Source organism: Ornithorhynchus anatinus, chromosome 12, assembly GCF_004115215.2.
Source record: "Ornithorhynchus anatinus isolate Pmale09 chromosome 12, mOrnAna1.pri.v4, whole genome shotgun sequence".
NCBI classification, from domain to species: Eukaryota; Metazoa; Chordata; class Mammalia; order Monotremata; family Ornithorhynchidae; genus Ornithorhynchus; species Ornithorhynchus anatinus.
In genome coordinates, this window is record NC_041739.1 from 40,306,319 (window position 1) to 40,321,109 (window position 14,791).

At 64.2% G+C, this 14,791-nt stretch overlaps 1 protein-coding gene across 2 annotated transcripts in view; it reads left to right on the plus strand.

Moving 5' to 3' along the window:
* The window catches only part of INTS12 (integrator complex subunit 12), a 49,551-nt gene that overhangs the window by 454 nt on the left and 34,306 nt on the right, over positions 1-14,791 (plus strand). Inside the window, exon 1 of one of the 2 annotated variants that reach the window (XM_029077089.2) lies at positions 12,896-13,022. The exons of the other annotated variant lie outside the window; for it this stretch is intronic. The gene's annotated coding sequence lies outside the window, so the exon portion shown is untranslated. Of the gene's footprint in view, positions 1-12,895; positions 13,023-14,791 lie in introns of those variants that run through there. 2 annotated transcript variants of the gene reach the window in all.

Consider the following 14,791-nt stretch of genomic DNA (forward strand, 5'->3'; position numbering starts at 1 on the left):
GCCGACAAGGGGCAGAGCCGGGATTCGAACCCATGAGCCCTGACTCCAAAGCCCGTGCTCTTTCCACCGAGCCACGCTGCTTCTCCGATGAATGTCGCCCAAGTGTCCGTCCGTCCCCGGCGCTCGGCCCGGCGTCCCGCACCCGGGCGGCGCTTAAGAAATGCCACCGAACGCACGCTGTCTTGTCCTTGTCCGTCCGGCGCCCCCGATTGGACTGTGAGCCCGTCCTTGGGCAGGGATCGTCTCTACCCGTTGCCCGGCGGTCCGTTCCAAGCGCTCGGTACGGCGCCCCGGTGAGCGCCCGATAGGTACCGTCGAATGAACGGATGCCGCCGAACTGTCCGTTCCCAACGCTCGATCCGGCGTTCCGCACCCGGGAAGCGCTCGAGAGAGACCCCTGGATGCGCCAGTGCTGCCGAATTGGCCGGCTCCAGCGCTCAGGCCGGTGTTCCGGGCCGGGGCTCCGCGCCTCGCGACGCTCGGGGAGTACCACCGAACGCGCCAGCGTCGCTCGGGTGTCCGTTCCGAGCGCTCCGCCCGGGGCTCCGCACCCGGGAGGCGCTCGGGAAAGACCGTCCAGATCTAGAATTCCGCTTCCCCGTCCTGACGGTAACGACGGGGATGACGTCCGTTAAGCGCCTACCGTGTGCAGAGCACCGGGTGGTAGCGATGGCCGTGTCTCCCCGTTTGGTTTTGCCGTCCGACTTCCCCCGACTCCGGAGTGTGAGCCCGTGGTTGGGCGGGGGGCCCTCTCCCCGTTGCTGAACTTGTACTGTCCGAAGCGCTTAGTCCGGCGCTCCGCGCCCGGTCGGGACGGGCGAATGAATGAACGTCGCCGGATCGGACCTCCCGAGCGCCTGGTACGGTGTTCCTTGCCACCGATGGCCTCCTCCCGCTTCGGTTTTGCCGCCTCCCCCCTTCTAGACTGCCGTCGGGCGGGGCCGGTCTCTGTCCGCCGCCGAATCGCCCTGTCCCAAGCGCTTAGGCCAGCGCTCCGCACCCGGGAAGCGCCCGGTCGACGGGAATGAACGAATGTCGCCGAGTCGGACTTCCCGAGCGCTCGGTACGGTGCTCGCTGCTGTTGATGGCCGTCTCCCCGCTTCTAGACCCCGAGCCCGTCGTCGGGCAAGGGTGGTCTCTACCCGTTGCCGAGTCGGACTTTCCAGGCCCCCTTAGCGCGGTGCCCCGCACGTAGCGAGCGCTCGGTGGATACGACCGAATGAGTGGATCGACGCCCGACTCCTCGTTTCGCGGTCTCCCTCCCCCTTCTGGACCGTGAGCCCGTTGTCGGGCGGGGATCGTCTCTCTCTGCCGCCGGATTGGGCTTCCCGAGGGCTCAGTAGAGCGCCGCGCCCACAGCGAGCGCTCGATAAACACGATTAGGTGAAAGAACGAGCAAGGAGAAATGGGGCTGCCCGTCCCACCCTCCTCCACCTCCCCACTGTTGATCGCCAAGGGCTGACCGTGTGCCAAGCACCATCCCCAAGCGCCGGGGGAGATGACGGTAATGTCGGTCTCTGTTAAGCGCTCGCTAGGTGCCGAGCGCCGTTCTGAGCGCTGGGATAGACACGGGGGAATCGGGTTGTCCCCCGTGGGGCTCGCGGTCCTGGTCCCCATTTTACGGGTGAGGGGACGGCGGCACAGAGAAGTGAGGCGGCCTGCCCGGGGTGACGCAGCGGACGAGCGGCGGAGCCGGGACTAGAACCCACGCGGCCTCTGACCGGCGAGCCCCGGCGCTTTCCGCCGCGCCGCGCCGCGCCGCTGCTGCTTTGGATGAGCGAGTCCGCTTTTTCAAAGCGGGCGCGGGGTTTCTCGATCCCGGAGACGTTCCTGGGGGCCGAGCAGCCTCCGTCTCCTCTCCCCTCCGCCTCCCCGCCGTATGGCCCGGCGCCCCGCTCCCTCTCTCTGCCTTCTGCCCCGACCGCGGCGACCGCCGAGGAGGTCGCGATGATAACCGTGGCGTTTGCTAAATGCCTGCTCGTGTGCCGGCCGCTCCGCTCGGCACAAGGGCGGATACGAGCCAGTCGGGATGGACGCGGTCGCTGGCCCGCGTGGGGCTCGCGGCCCCGGTCCCCGTTCTGCAGACGGGGGAACTGAGGCTCGGAGAGGGAACCGATCTGCCCGAGGTCTCACGGCAGACTCATTCATTCATTCAATAGTATTTATTGAGCGCTTACTATGCGCAGAGCACTGTACTAAGCCCTTGGGATGAACAAGTCGGCAACAGATAGAGACGGTCCCTGCCGTTTGACGGGCTCACGGTCTGATCGGGGGAGACGGACGGACGAGAACGATGGCACTAAACAGCGTCGAGGGGAAGAACGTCTCGTAAAAACCGATGGCGACTAAATAGAATCGAGGCGATGTACAATTCATTAACAAAATAAATAGGGTAACGAAAATACATACAGTCGAGCGGACGGGTACGGTGCCGTGGGGATGGGAAGGGAGAGGTGGAGGAGCAGAGGGAAAAGGGGAAAATGAGGCTTTAGCTGCGGAGAGGTAAAGGGACGGGGTGGCAGAGGGAGTAGAGGGGGAAGAGGAGCTCAGTCTGGGAACGCCTCTCGGAGGAGGTGATTTTTAAGTAAGGTTTTGAAGAGGGAAAGAGAATCAGTTTGGCGGAGGCGAGGAGGGAGGGCGTTCCGGGACCGCGGGAGGACGCGACCCGGGGGTCGACGGCGGGACGGGCGAGACCGAGGGACGGCGAGGAGGCGGGCGGAGGAGGAGCGGAGCGTGCGGGGTGGGCGGTGGAAAGAGAGAAGGGAGGAGAGGTAGGAAGGGGCGAGGTGACGGAGAGCCTCCAAGCCTAGAGTGAGGAGTTTCTGTTTGGAGCGGAGGTCGACGGGCAACCGCTGGAGTTGTTTAAGAAGGGGAGTGACACGCCCAGATCGTCTCTGCGGGAAGATGAGCCGGGCGGCGGAGTGAAGAATAGACCGGAGCGGGGCGAGAGAGGAGGAAGGGAGGTCAGAGAGAAGGCTGACACGGTAGTCTAGCCGGGATATAACGAGAGCCCGTAATAGTAAGGTAGCCGTCTGGGTGGAGAGGAAAGGGCGGATCTTGGCGATATCGTAGAGGTGAAACCGGCAGGTCTCGGTAACGGATAGGATGCGTGGGGTGAACGAGAGGGACGAGTCAAGGATGACACCGAGATCGCGGGCCCGCGGGACGGGAAGGACGGTCGTGCCATCCACGGTGACGGAGAAGTCTGGGAGCGGACCGGGCTTGGGAGGGAAGATGAGGAGCTCAGTCTCGCTCACGTTGAGTTTTAGGCGGCGGGCCGACATCCAGGTGGAGACGTCCCGGAGGCGGGAGGAGATGCGAGCCTGAAGGGAGGGGGAGAGGACAGGGGCGGATGAGCGGCGGGGTCGGGATTAATGACGTCAGTATCTGTTAAGCGCTTACTATGTGCAGAGCACCGCTCTGAGCGCCTGGGGAGCCACGGGAATCAGGTCGTCCCACGTGAGGCTCGCGATCTTCATCCCCATCTTGCAGATGAGGGGACCGAGGCCCGGAGAAGTGAAGCGACTCGCCCACGGTCACGCAGCTGACGAGCGGCAGAGCTGGGATTTGAACTCCTGACCTCTGACTCCCGAGCCCGGCCCGTTTCCGCTCAGCCACGCTGCTTCTCTGACGTACCCCGGGGGGGGGGGGGGGGGGGGGGGGGTGCTTATGTCCCGAGAGTCCCCTGCCAGAGAAAAGCCTGCAGTTGAAGGAACCGCGGAGTTGGTCCCTTTCCGGCCGATCCGGATCCGGTTGTGCCGCTCCCGTGCGAGGCCCGCCCTCCCCTCGCCGTGATAATGTTGGTGTCTGTTTTAAGCGCTCGCTATGTGCCGAGCACCGTTCTAAGCGCTGGGGGAGATGCGGGGTCATCGCGTGGTCCCCCGTGAGGCTCGCGGTCCTCACCCCCCCCCGTTTTACGGATGAGGGAGCCGAGGCACAGAGAAGTGAAGTGACTTGCCCACGGTCACACGGCCGACGGGTGGCAGAGCTGGGATTCGATCCAGGCTGCCACGGTGCCGATCCGAGCGCTCGTCCCCTCCCGCCGTCACGCCGACCGTGCCTCTCCCCGCTGCCCCGATGGTCTCCGTCCCCCCGAACCCCGCCCGGGCCGCGTCTCCCCCTCAGCCCGTGTCGGGTCTCTGGCCCGGGACTCCCTCCCGCTTCACCTCCGCCGGGCCGTGACTCTCCCCGCCGGCAGAGCCGCGCTGAAGTCACGTCGCCTGCGACGGCTCTGCCCCGGAGATCCCAAAGTCCCCCGGACGAACGTGTGCGCGGGGGCGACCGAGGCCATTTGAGAGACTGTTCGATTCCTGGCTCTCGGTGGATCCCGGGCGACAGGAAAAGATGACGGAGAAGCGGCGTGGCTCGGTGGCAAGAGCCCGGGCTTGGGAGTCGGAGGGCGAGGGTTCGAATCCCGGCTCCGCCGCGCGGCAGCCGGGTGACCGCGGGCGAGTCGCTTCGCTTCGCTTCTCTGGGCCTCGGTGACCTCCTCTGTAAAATGGGGATTGACCGTGAGCCTCACGAGGGACAACCTGGCTACCCTGTGTCTCCCCCAGCGCTCGGCACGGTGCTCCGCACGTAGCAAGCGCCCGACGGCCACCGGCACCGTCGTCCCGGTGATGACGTGGCGTCGTCGGGTCCGTCGTTCTCAGCGCCGGGGGGGTGGGATGGAAGGCGATCGGGCCGTCCCACCCGGGGCTCACGGTCGCGGTCCCCATTTCCCAGATGAGGTGACCGAGGCCCGGCCAAGTCAACCGACCCGCCCGAGGTCACACAGCAGACACGCGGCGAAGCCCGGATTAGAACCCGCGACCTCCGGCGCCCGTGCCCTTTCCCCCGAGCCGCGCCGCTTCTCGATCCGTGCTCGGCGCGCGGCAGGCGCTTAACGAACACCGTCGTCGTTACTACAGTTACTGAAAATTCTAGCCGTCTCTCAGAATCGCCCGTTCTCCTCCCCTAGCCGATCGGGGGATTCCGCGGGCCCGACCTCCTGGGGACAGAGCGCGCCCTCGGTGCGGAAGCCGCCTCTTCACTTTCCTTCCCCTTCTTGCTCTCTCACGAGCCCGCCTCCCTCGGGCGCGACGCCTCTCGCGTCCTGGGCCTCCGCAGACGCGCGTCCTCTCGGCTGGCTTTCGGCCGGCGGCCCCGTTTCCGACAGAGGATCGATCGTCGGCGGCCTCCGCCCCCGTCGTGACGCCGGGTGGCGGGATCTGGCGGGGTGACGTCGCAGCCCGTATCTCTGCTTCTCTGAAACGACGAGATGATCAAGGAGGGCCGGGCGCTCTCTCGTCCGGGAGGACGAAAGCAGTCATTTTCGGGCCGGGCCCCCTCGTGCCGGGTTTCGGGGTAGAGCTCGTCGTAACGGCATTAAACCCCGGAAGATGGGGGGTTGTCCTGGAGATGATATCGGTATCCGTTAAGCGCTTGCTGCGGGCCCAGCGCCGTTCTGAGCGCCGGGGTAGATACGCGGGAGCGAGGCGGGCCCCCGTGGGGCTCCCGGTCTCGGTCCCCGTTTTACGGATGAGGGAACTGAGGCCCAGAGGAGTGCAGCGACTCGCCCGAGGTCACCCGGCTGACAGGTAGCGGCGGAGGCGGGATCGGGACCCACGACCTCTGACTCAGCCCAGAGGATCGAACGCAGACGCCGGGTTCTTCTTTTAACGCTTCCTCGCCAGTAGAGACGCGCGGGACGGGGGCTGCGTCTGACCGGACGATCCGGCATCCGCCCCGGCGCTCGGTACGGCGTTTGACCCGCGGTGCGCGCCTGAGAGGTCCCGGCGCTTAACGAGGAGCGGTGTGGTCGGGCGGGTAGAGCCCGGGCCCGGGAGGCGGGGGGACCTGGGTTCCGGTCCCGGCCCCGCCCCCCGCCCCCCCGTCCGCTCCGCCACGCGGGGCGCGTCGCTCCGCCCCTCCGTGCCTCGGTCCCCTCGGCTGTCGAACGGGAATTAAGGCCCGTGAGCCCCCGGTGGGCCGGGGACCGTCCAACGCGATGCGCCCGTGGCCGCCCCGGCGCTCGGCGCGGTGCCCGGCGCGCGGTGAGCGCTTAAATACCTCGGCCGCTATCAGTGTCATTTCCACGACCGCTACCGTTATCCTGACGTCGGCACCGTGCCCCGTCCGGACGGGCCGGCGTCGGCGAAGTCGGCGCGGTCCACGGTGACTGTCGCGTGCCGATTAAGTTCCCGCTGTGCGGAGGGCACTGTACCGAACACCCTGCCTGGTCTGTTGCGTCTCCTTGGGCGAGTCGCTTCGTCGCTCCGGGCCTCAGTTCCCTCATCTGTACAATGGGGATCGAGGCCGCGAGCCCCGCGTGGGACAGGGACTGCGTCCGCGTCCGTCCCAGCGCTCGGTACGGTGCTTCGCTCGTGGTAAGGGCGTAACGGATACCGTGATTATCCGTGCCGTTCGTTCATTCAGCTGTATTTACTGAGCGCCTACCGGGTGCGGAGCACTGTACCGAGCGCTTGGAATGGACAGATCGGCTACGGGTAGAGACGGTCCCCGCCCTCTGACGGGCTCGCGGTCTGGTCGGGGGAGACGGACGGACGAGGACGACGGCGACGGATAGAATCGAGGGGACGTTCTCCGTTAGAACAACAGCAGATAAATAGAAGCGGGGCCACGTGCGTCTCGGTAGCAGAATAAATAGGGCGATGAAGATCTCTACGGTCGAGCGGACGGGTACGGCGCCGAGGGGAGGGGAGGGGCGGAGGGGGAGGGGGGAGAAGAGGGTTTAGCTGCGGAGAGGTGAAGGGGGTGGGGCAGAGGGAGCAGAGGGAGAAGGGGAGCTCGGTCAGGGAAGGCCTCTCGGAGGAGGTGAGCTCCGAGTAGGGTTTCGAAGAGGGGAAGAGAATGAGTCCGGCGGAGGCGAGGAGGGAGGGCGGCCCGGGACCGCGGGAGGGCGCGGCCCGGGGGTCGACGGCGGGACGGGCGAGGACGGGGGACGGCCAGGAGGCGGGCGGCCGAGGAGCGGAGCGGGCGGGGTGGGCGGTGGAGAGAGAGAAGGGAGGAGAGGTAGGAGGGGGCCAGGGGGTGGAGAGCCTCGAAGCCTTGGGAGAGTACAGTAGCGTTAGAAGTCATCGTCCCTTCCCTCAAGAGCTTACGGGCCAGAGGGAGAACAGTTCCTAATCCCCCCCCCCCCCGTCCCGTTTTAGCCAAAACGGGTGGCGAAGATATGGATTCCGTCCGACCCGAGCGCGCCGTTTGCCGACTAGAGGCTCCCGTCGGCTGCCGGATCCGAGGGGCTCCCCTTGGGATCGGAGGCGGCTCTTCCGTGGACCGTATCCCTCGAGCGCTTAACCGTGCGCGGGTCGCCGCGCCGAGGGCTTCCGCTCCGGAGCGGCGCCGTCCCCCTGCGGACCGCGTGCCCCGAAGGCGACGCCGACCGCTTCGCCCCGGGCAGGGAGGCGGGCGGCCGGGCCCACCCGCTCCCCCGGGCCGCAGAGGGGCCGAGGGGAGGCGGCTCGCTGGATGCCGGGACGGACCGGAGGCGCTCCCGTCTCCCGCCGCCCTCGGGCCTGGCTCTGGGGAGCGGTAGGGGATTCGCGTTTGGGGTGCACGGGGTCGGGGGATTAGAAACGCCTCCGGGGACCGGCGGGGAGCGGGGGTTTTTAAACCCTTGGGTTCGGCCGAACGACCGGGGCCGCTTCCGGAACGGGGCCCGACTTACCGCGCGCCCTCGGATCCCGCCCCTGACGGTCCGGCCACGTTTTGGAGGAAGGTGCGGCGGACTCCTCACGGGGGTCGGGGGCTTCGCGCCGAGATACTCGGTTGACCCCGCGGAGGAGAGGGGGTCGGGAGAGGTGAGCAGGAAATGAGTGAAATGAGCCGCGGCGCCCGGAGGCTTCTCCCGCGGCACGGAGCTCGGGTTCTTCGACGTCTCCGCGGGAAGGAAGGCTCACGTTCTGACGCGACGGGCTCAGACGGCCTCGCCTTCAGACCGGAGAGACGCGCGGCCTGTCCCGAATGTCCGGTCAGGGCCCGTTCCCTGTCCGGGACCTCCCGGGCCTTAGCTCTCGGCAGCGGAGATGCCCGGGCCGGGGATTTAAGATCAGGGACCGTGTCGTAGCCGCCGGCCCGGGTGGGCGTACGGAGAGCCCGACCGCATCCGGGAGATGCGGTCTGCCCCCGCTCCCCACGCGGCGTGCGTCGGAGAAGGGAGCACGGCTGGGAATTCACAGCCGGGGAGACCGAAGCGGCTTGCCCCGGGCCACGCGGGGGACGGGGGTCGGAGCCGGGGCTCGAACCCGGGACCCCCGGCTTCGGCGGCCCTCCCGGCGCGCCGCGCTGCCTCCCCGAGAGGCGGCCGGCACGACCCGCGGAGGAGAGGCGATCCGCCGGGGCGGCGGCGGGGGGGATCGAACCAGGTCCCCGTCCCTTCTCACGGTCTAAGAATGGAGGCCGTAAACTCCGGGCGAGGATCCTGAGCGGCGCCCCCGAGAGCAGGCGGGTGGAGAAGAGACTCTCGCGCCGGTGCCGGTAAGCGATCCCGTTGTTGCGGACCGGGATCGAGGGAGGGTGAAGTCAGAGCTAGGGCGGCAAGTCTTACGGCGGCTGTGAGCGTGGACGAAGGATCCGGGGGCACGTCGGGGTAGAAACCCGTCGCTGAAGCGAGCGGAGCAGGTGCCAGCCAAGAGCCCCGCAGTCGAAGGTTCCCGGAGGGGGCGGATACCGGCCCCCCTCTGCTACGGCCGAGGTCCGAGAGGGCGGCGGGCGGGAAGGCGGGCGGCGGAGTCAGGCGTAACCGAGGGATCGCGGGAGGAGGGTTGTTTACGAAGAAAGGGCCGTCGGATCTGGGACGCCGTAGACGATAAATGCCGGCGGTTGAACGGTAGGTCTCCGGTGCCCCTCGGGGAGGGCGGTTTCTCGGAGGACCCGGGGTGGAAGCCAAGCCGGAGGGCATCCGAGGTGATGATGATGGTATTGTGCGCTTACTGCGTGCCGAGCGCCGATCCCAGCGCCGGAGGAAGTGAGGCATTTGCAGCGAGAGAAAACGGCTCGGTCGACGCTCCGTCGCGCTGTTCTCCGTCTTACGAGGACGAATTCATTTTAAGCGCCTCCGGGTCTTTTGACTGATAAATACGTCCGGGGTGGGAAGTGACAGAACGGCTCCCCGGGAATTCGTGAGAAGCGGGAGTCGACAAGAGGAAAGAACCACGGGATCCTTCCGCCGCCCGGGTCGGTCTTCCGGAGTCTGATGTGAAGCGTTTAAATGCCGTCGTCTCCAAGCGGTTTACGGCTTTAGAGGCCCGAGGCCGGACGGTCACCGGTCTCCGTTAGCGCCCGAGAGACGCGGTCGCCGCTGACGTTCCTCCCTCAGGTCCCGTTGCGTGTGCGCGCGTGTAGCTCCCCTCTCCTCACCGCCGCCCCCCCGGCCGCCTCCCTCCTGCCGAGTCCCGTCCGCGGCGGGGCCGGGGGCCGGAGAGGAGCCGGCCGGGCCGTGGGGCGTTGAGAGGGCCGTGGCGAGTCGGCCGCCGGGAGCCGGCGGGGGGCCGGCCGCCGCCCAGCCGAGCCCACCCGGCCCCCCGGGGCAGAGACCCCCCTCGCCACCGGGACCGAGGGGGCGCCGACCTCCCCCCGGCCCGCCGAATCCCGCAGGAGCGGAGCCCGCCCGCCCGGCCTGGCCAGGTCGGGTGGGACTGCGCACGTAGTCAGCGCTCGGTAAATACGACCGAATGAGCGAAACGACCGGCCGCGAAGCGAAAAGCAAGGGGCGCTTCAGAAGAGGTTCTCGACGCCCTTCGTACCTCTCTGCCGGGTTCAATCGATTTCGGTTTTTTTTTTTCATCTTAAGGAACCTTGTTACAGTTCACTGCTGGGTGATCTCGGTAGCGGACTTCTCTTTCAAAAGTCCAGCGTGATATCAGACTTCTCGAAGACTTTTCGCAGCAGGGAAGCGTCGGCTCGTTGGCAGCAGGACACTGTAAATCCCCTTTCCACAGTTGGCAAAACCGAGGCGCCGAGGAGTAGAGCGACCTGCCCAAGGTCGCACAGCGGGCAAGGGGCGGAGTTGGGATTAGAAGCCGGGCCCTCTGCCTCCCGGGCCCGCGCTCTTTCCCCGAGGGCCGTTTCCCCGAGCGGCTGAGCACTCCGTCTCCCTCCCACCGGACGGTCTTTCGCGGATTCGTCCGACGCCGTCAGTGATTTTACGTTTAGCTTATCTTCACCGTGTCCGCGTGCTATTCTGGTATTCTTCGGTTAGGCGCGTGGGCTTTCCCCGCTTAGACGGTAGTCCCCTAGTGGGACTCGGCCTCAATTTGGCCACCTCCATCAGAGCGCCTTGTCCGTGGCGAGTACTAAATCAGTAGCGTTTACAAGACTCGTTTCTCCCTTTCTTCCCTCTCCTCGCGTGACGCTCTGAGTCCCTCGCGGGCCGGAGGCCACACCTGCAGTCGTATCGATGGGTTCTAATGCTTAGGCCTGCACTCCGCATAAGGAAAGTCCTCAGTACCTCTTGTTGCCGATCACCACGCTGTCGTACGGGAACTCAGAAACGAGAACGGAAAAAGGAGCAGCCAGCGCGCTCCGCCTATCCGTCGGACGGGTCCGGGTCCCGAGGAGTGCTCAGAAATCAAGAAACGGCAGGAGCCGCGGCTTTGTGGGCGGGGAAGGCGTCCGCTGATTCTGCTGCATCCTCCCAAGCGTTCGGTACGGCGCGCTTCCCGCAGGAAGCGCCCAGTGTACGCTACCGATCGATCGGTTGACGTTCGAAAGGAGAATCGCTGAGATGAGGCCTCGGCTCAGATTGTCTGGGTCTTAGAGGTGGAAGCCGTGTGACCGCAGCCCCACCTTTCCCTCTGCTCCTCCTCCCCTCCCCCCCCCCCCCCGCCCTGTGTTCTTCCCCCTTCGTATAAATTATCCATCACCCTATTCGTCTTGTTAATGAGGTGTCTAGCTCCACGATTCCGTTTATCCTGACGACGTTGTTTTGTTCTGTTTCGCCCTGCCGTCCGTCTCCCCCGTTTAGACCGTGAGCCCGTCGCCGGGCAGGGACGGTCTCTCCCCGCTGCCCGATTGTCGACTCCGAGCGCTTCGTCCAGTGCTCTGCACGTGGTGAGCGCTCGATAAATACGCCTGACCGAGTGAAACGACCGGCTGCGAAGCGAAAAGCAGGGGACGTTTCAGAAGAGGTTCTCGACGCCCTTCGTACCTCTCTGCCGAGTTCAGTCGATTTCGTTTCTTTTTTAATCTGAAGGAACCTTGTTACAGTTCACTACCCGGTGATCCCGGTAACGGACTCCTCTTTCAAAGGTCCAGCGTGATGTCAGACTTCCCGAAGACTTTCCGCAGCAGCGAAGCGTTGGCTTGTGGGCAGCAGAACACTATAAAGCCCAGCGGAGGGTGACCGTCGTCGGTTATCCTCAGTTTGCCGGGCGCCTTAGGAAACCCTTTAGATTTTCCCGGCCTGGATCTGTTCTCCGGCCTGGAGAGGTGTTAAGGTGTGGAATTTTAAGGGGAAGAATTTTTTTTTGCCCCCGCCCCCAAAAACCGTGTAGGGTGGATGAAGATGTTTATGCAGTATTCACTGATTTGTCAGTATGTGTCTTGCAGGCTGGGAGAGACAGAAATCCGCCCCTAAAAACCACGCGGTCCAATGTTAGAAAAACACACGGCTACGTTGCAAGCTCAAGAGGGCAGGGAGGATGTTTACTAACTCTTGTCCTCTCCTAAATGCTCATAGGGTGCCGTCCCGAAAAGCAGCGTGGCTCGGTGGCAAGGGCCCGGGCTTGGGAGTCAGAGGTCACGGGTTCGAATCCCGCCCCCGCCCCGTGTCGGCCGTGTGACCGTGGGCGAGTCACTTCACTTCTCCGTGCCTCAGTTCCCTCGTCTGGAAAATGGGGGTGAAGACTGTGAGCCTCACGTGAGGCAACCTCATTCCCCTGCGTCTACCCCAGCGCTTAGAACGGTGCTCTGCACGTAGTAAGCGCTTAACAGATCCCAACGTCACGTCACTTAACTTCTCTGTGCCTCGGTTACCTCATCTGTAAAATGGGGATGGAGACTGTGAGCCCCACGTCCCCCCCAGCGCACGTGGTAAGCGCTTAACAGATGCCACCGTTATCATTTTATTGCCGAGTGTTTGGATCATTCGTGGAAAAAATGAATCCAGACCACCGTCGTACCCTCTGGGAGACCGCGCGGGGTTTAAGACCTGACTGAAAGAAGAGAAAAGTAGCGCGTTCTCCTCTCGGTAGAGCCGTGAGAAACGGCAGTCGCAGCAAATTATGTCGGAGCGGTTCCGTTGTCGTCCCCCACTAAGCCGTTTTTCACCCGTAGGTGAACATCGTGGCGCGAAGGCCCGCTTTATTTAATATCGTCATCGGGGGTACCGAGCGCTTACCGTGCGCAGAGCCCTGTACCGAGCGCTGGGGAGAGTTCAGCGCAGCGGAGTTGCCCGCCACGTCTCCCGCCCGCAACAGGACTACGGCCCAGAGCGGGGAGACGGACGTTCCCGGGCCGTGCGGGCGTCGGCTCGAGACCCGGCGTCACGAGCCCGGAACTGAGCTCGGCTGATGAGGAACGTGGCGGCCCTCCCAAGATGGGAGCCTTGAGAAGGTTGTGATTTTCAGAAACGGAACGGAGAATGGCCCTCGGCGCCGCGGGTGGCCGATACCTCGGGGGACGGGACGGTCGCCGACCGCACAGAACGGGAAGGCCGTTATAAGCCACACGGGCAGACGTGACTCGGACGGTGTCGTGCTCTCACCGAGCCGCTGTGCGAGTGTCCTCTCGTGCCCTCTGGGTTTTTAAAAGAGTGGTAGCCTTGGCGTGTGCGGGGGGGGGGGGCGGGGCGGTTTGTGGGATGGGGGAGACGGTGGCCGGGCTGTGTATTTGTGTGCACGCACCCACTTGCCGTGGGGTCTCCTCTGTTCGACGCTCAAGGATTTGGGGGAGCGACCGTTCGTTCGTCTGGGCGTCCAACACTTCTGAGGAAGTAGCCTTTCGATTGTCGAGCACCCGTGAAGTCCGTCCAGCGGCGATCTTTGCGTCCAAGTCATCTCGTAGGAATTGGCTTCTGAGAGGTAGGTCTCGTGGACTCATTTCCCACGAGTTAAAATGGCCAGATGGCGAAGTAAACGCCTCCCCGTCCCGTTTCCCGGAAGGATAATGATGATAACGTTGGTATTTGTTAAGCGCTTACTATGTGCCGAGCGCCGTTCTAAGCGCTGGGTGGATACAAGGTGATCAGGCTGTCCCACGCGGGGCTCACGGTCTCTGTCCCCATTTTACGGAGGAGGGCTCCGAGGCGCGGAAGTTAGGTGACTCGCCCAAGGTCACACAGCTGACGGGTGGCGGAGCCGGGACGGTGCCCGAAGCGTCCAAGTGAATATTTGCTGCGTCCATATTTTAAGGTCCTTGCCCGGGTCGGACTCGGTCCGGTCCCCTTGACCTCCGAACGAGCTTCCCGGGTTGGTCATCTTTCCCTCCGACCGTTGGGTTATTGCGTCCGTTCCATCTTAGCCGGGTTCTTGTAGAGTTTGGGTTAGCGACCTCGATCTGACTTCATTTCCTGGTTTCTCGTGCCTTGCCGCGTTTATTTTCCTTGAAATGTAAATGGGTTAAAAAGCCAGAAATCTCTCCCCGTCGGGGCCGGAAAATATGATCTTTCCCTAATCCGCAGCGGAAAATGTAGCAGTTCATTTTGTTTAAAGCCTTGGCATAAATTCCTCCTTATTGTGGCTGTCGCGATAATTTGCAGATTCCTTCCGTCGGAGAGTTCGCCTTCAACCGTCGGATTCCTAATTTTGGGTGCCTTCCCTATCTGGCCATTCGTTCTCAGTCTCTCCTGCCGACTCTTCTTCTGCCTCAAATCTCCGAGCCGAGGACGTCCCACCGGGCTGCGTTTCGGCCCCGTTCTACGCTTATTCCCGCGGGACGCTCCCGTGGCGTGAACATCCACCCTAGGAGGATGGTCCCGAATCTACCTCCCGACCCCGGCCTCTTTCCCCTCTCGGGTCTCTCGTATCCTCTCCCGTTCATCCGGATACTCCCGCGCCTCAGATTTGCCTTGGTTTCCGGCGCCGAGGTGTCCCCGGGTGCCACCCTGAGAGGGGAACCTCAAATTTAGTATTTCGGCAGTTGGGCTTCTCGGCTTCCTTTCGAAACTCACTCCTCCTGCCATTCCCATCTGTCACGGCGGTCAGCCGGCGGTCTCGACCGAGCACTTGGTGCGTCCGGGGCGCCGTACGGACCGCTCGAGAGACGCGGTCCCGGCCCACGTGGAGCTTACGGCGCAGAGGGGGGAGACGGACGTTAAAATGAGTTACAGAGAGGGACTCTCCCAGGTGCTCGGTACAGCGCTCTGCACACGGACCCGATAAGTACCACTGACTGACCGGGAAAATGGCAGAGGGTGAGGATCTGTCCGGGAGTACGGCGGGGTCGGGGGCGGCGTGAGCATCGGGGTGTTTACGGGCTACGGAAGCCTACAATCTTGGGGTTATCCTTGACCCCTCACTGTCTCCTCGCCACTGCTCTCACGTTAGCCAGTCGCCAAATCCTGCTGGTTATGAGTTACGGTATCGTTACCGTAGCTCAGTCTAGTGTTATGCGCAAGGAGGCGTTCCACAGATATAGTGAGCGCTTACTGTGTGCCAGGCACCGTTCTAAACGCTGGGATAATAATAATAATAATAATAATGTTGGTATTTGTTAAGCGCTTACTATGTGCAGAGCGCTGTTCCGAGCGCCGGGGTAGACACGAGGGAATCAGGTTGTCCCCCGTGGGGCTCGCAGTCTTAATCCCCATTTTACAGACGGGGTTACTGAGGCGCAGAGACGTGAAGTGACC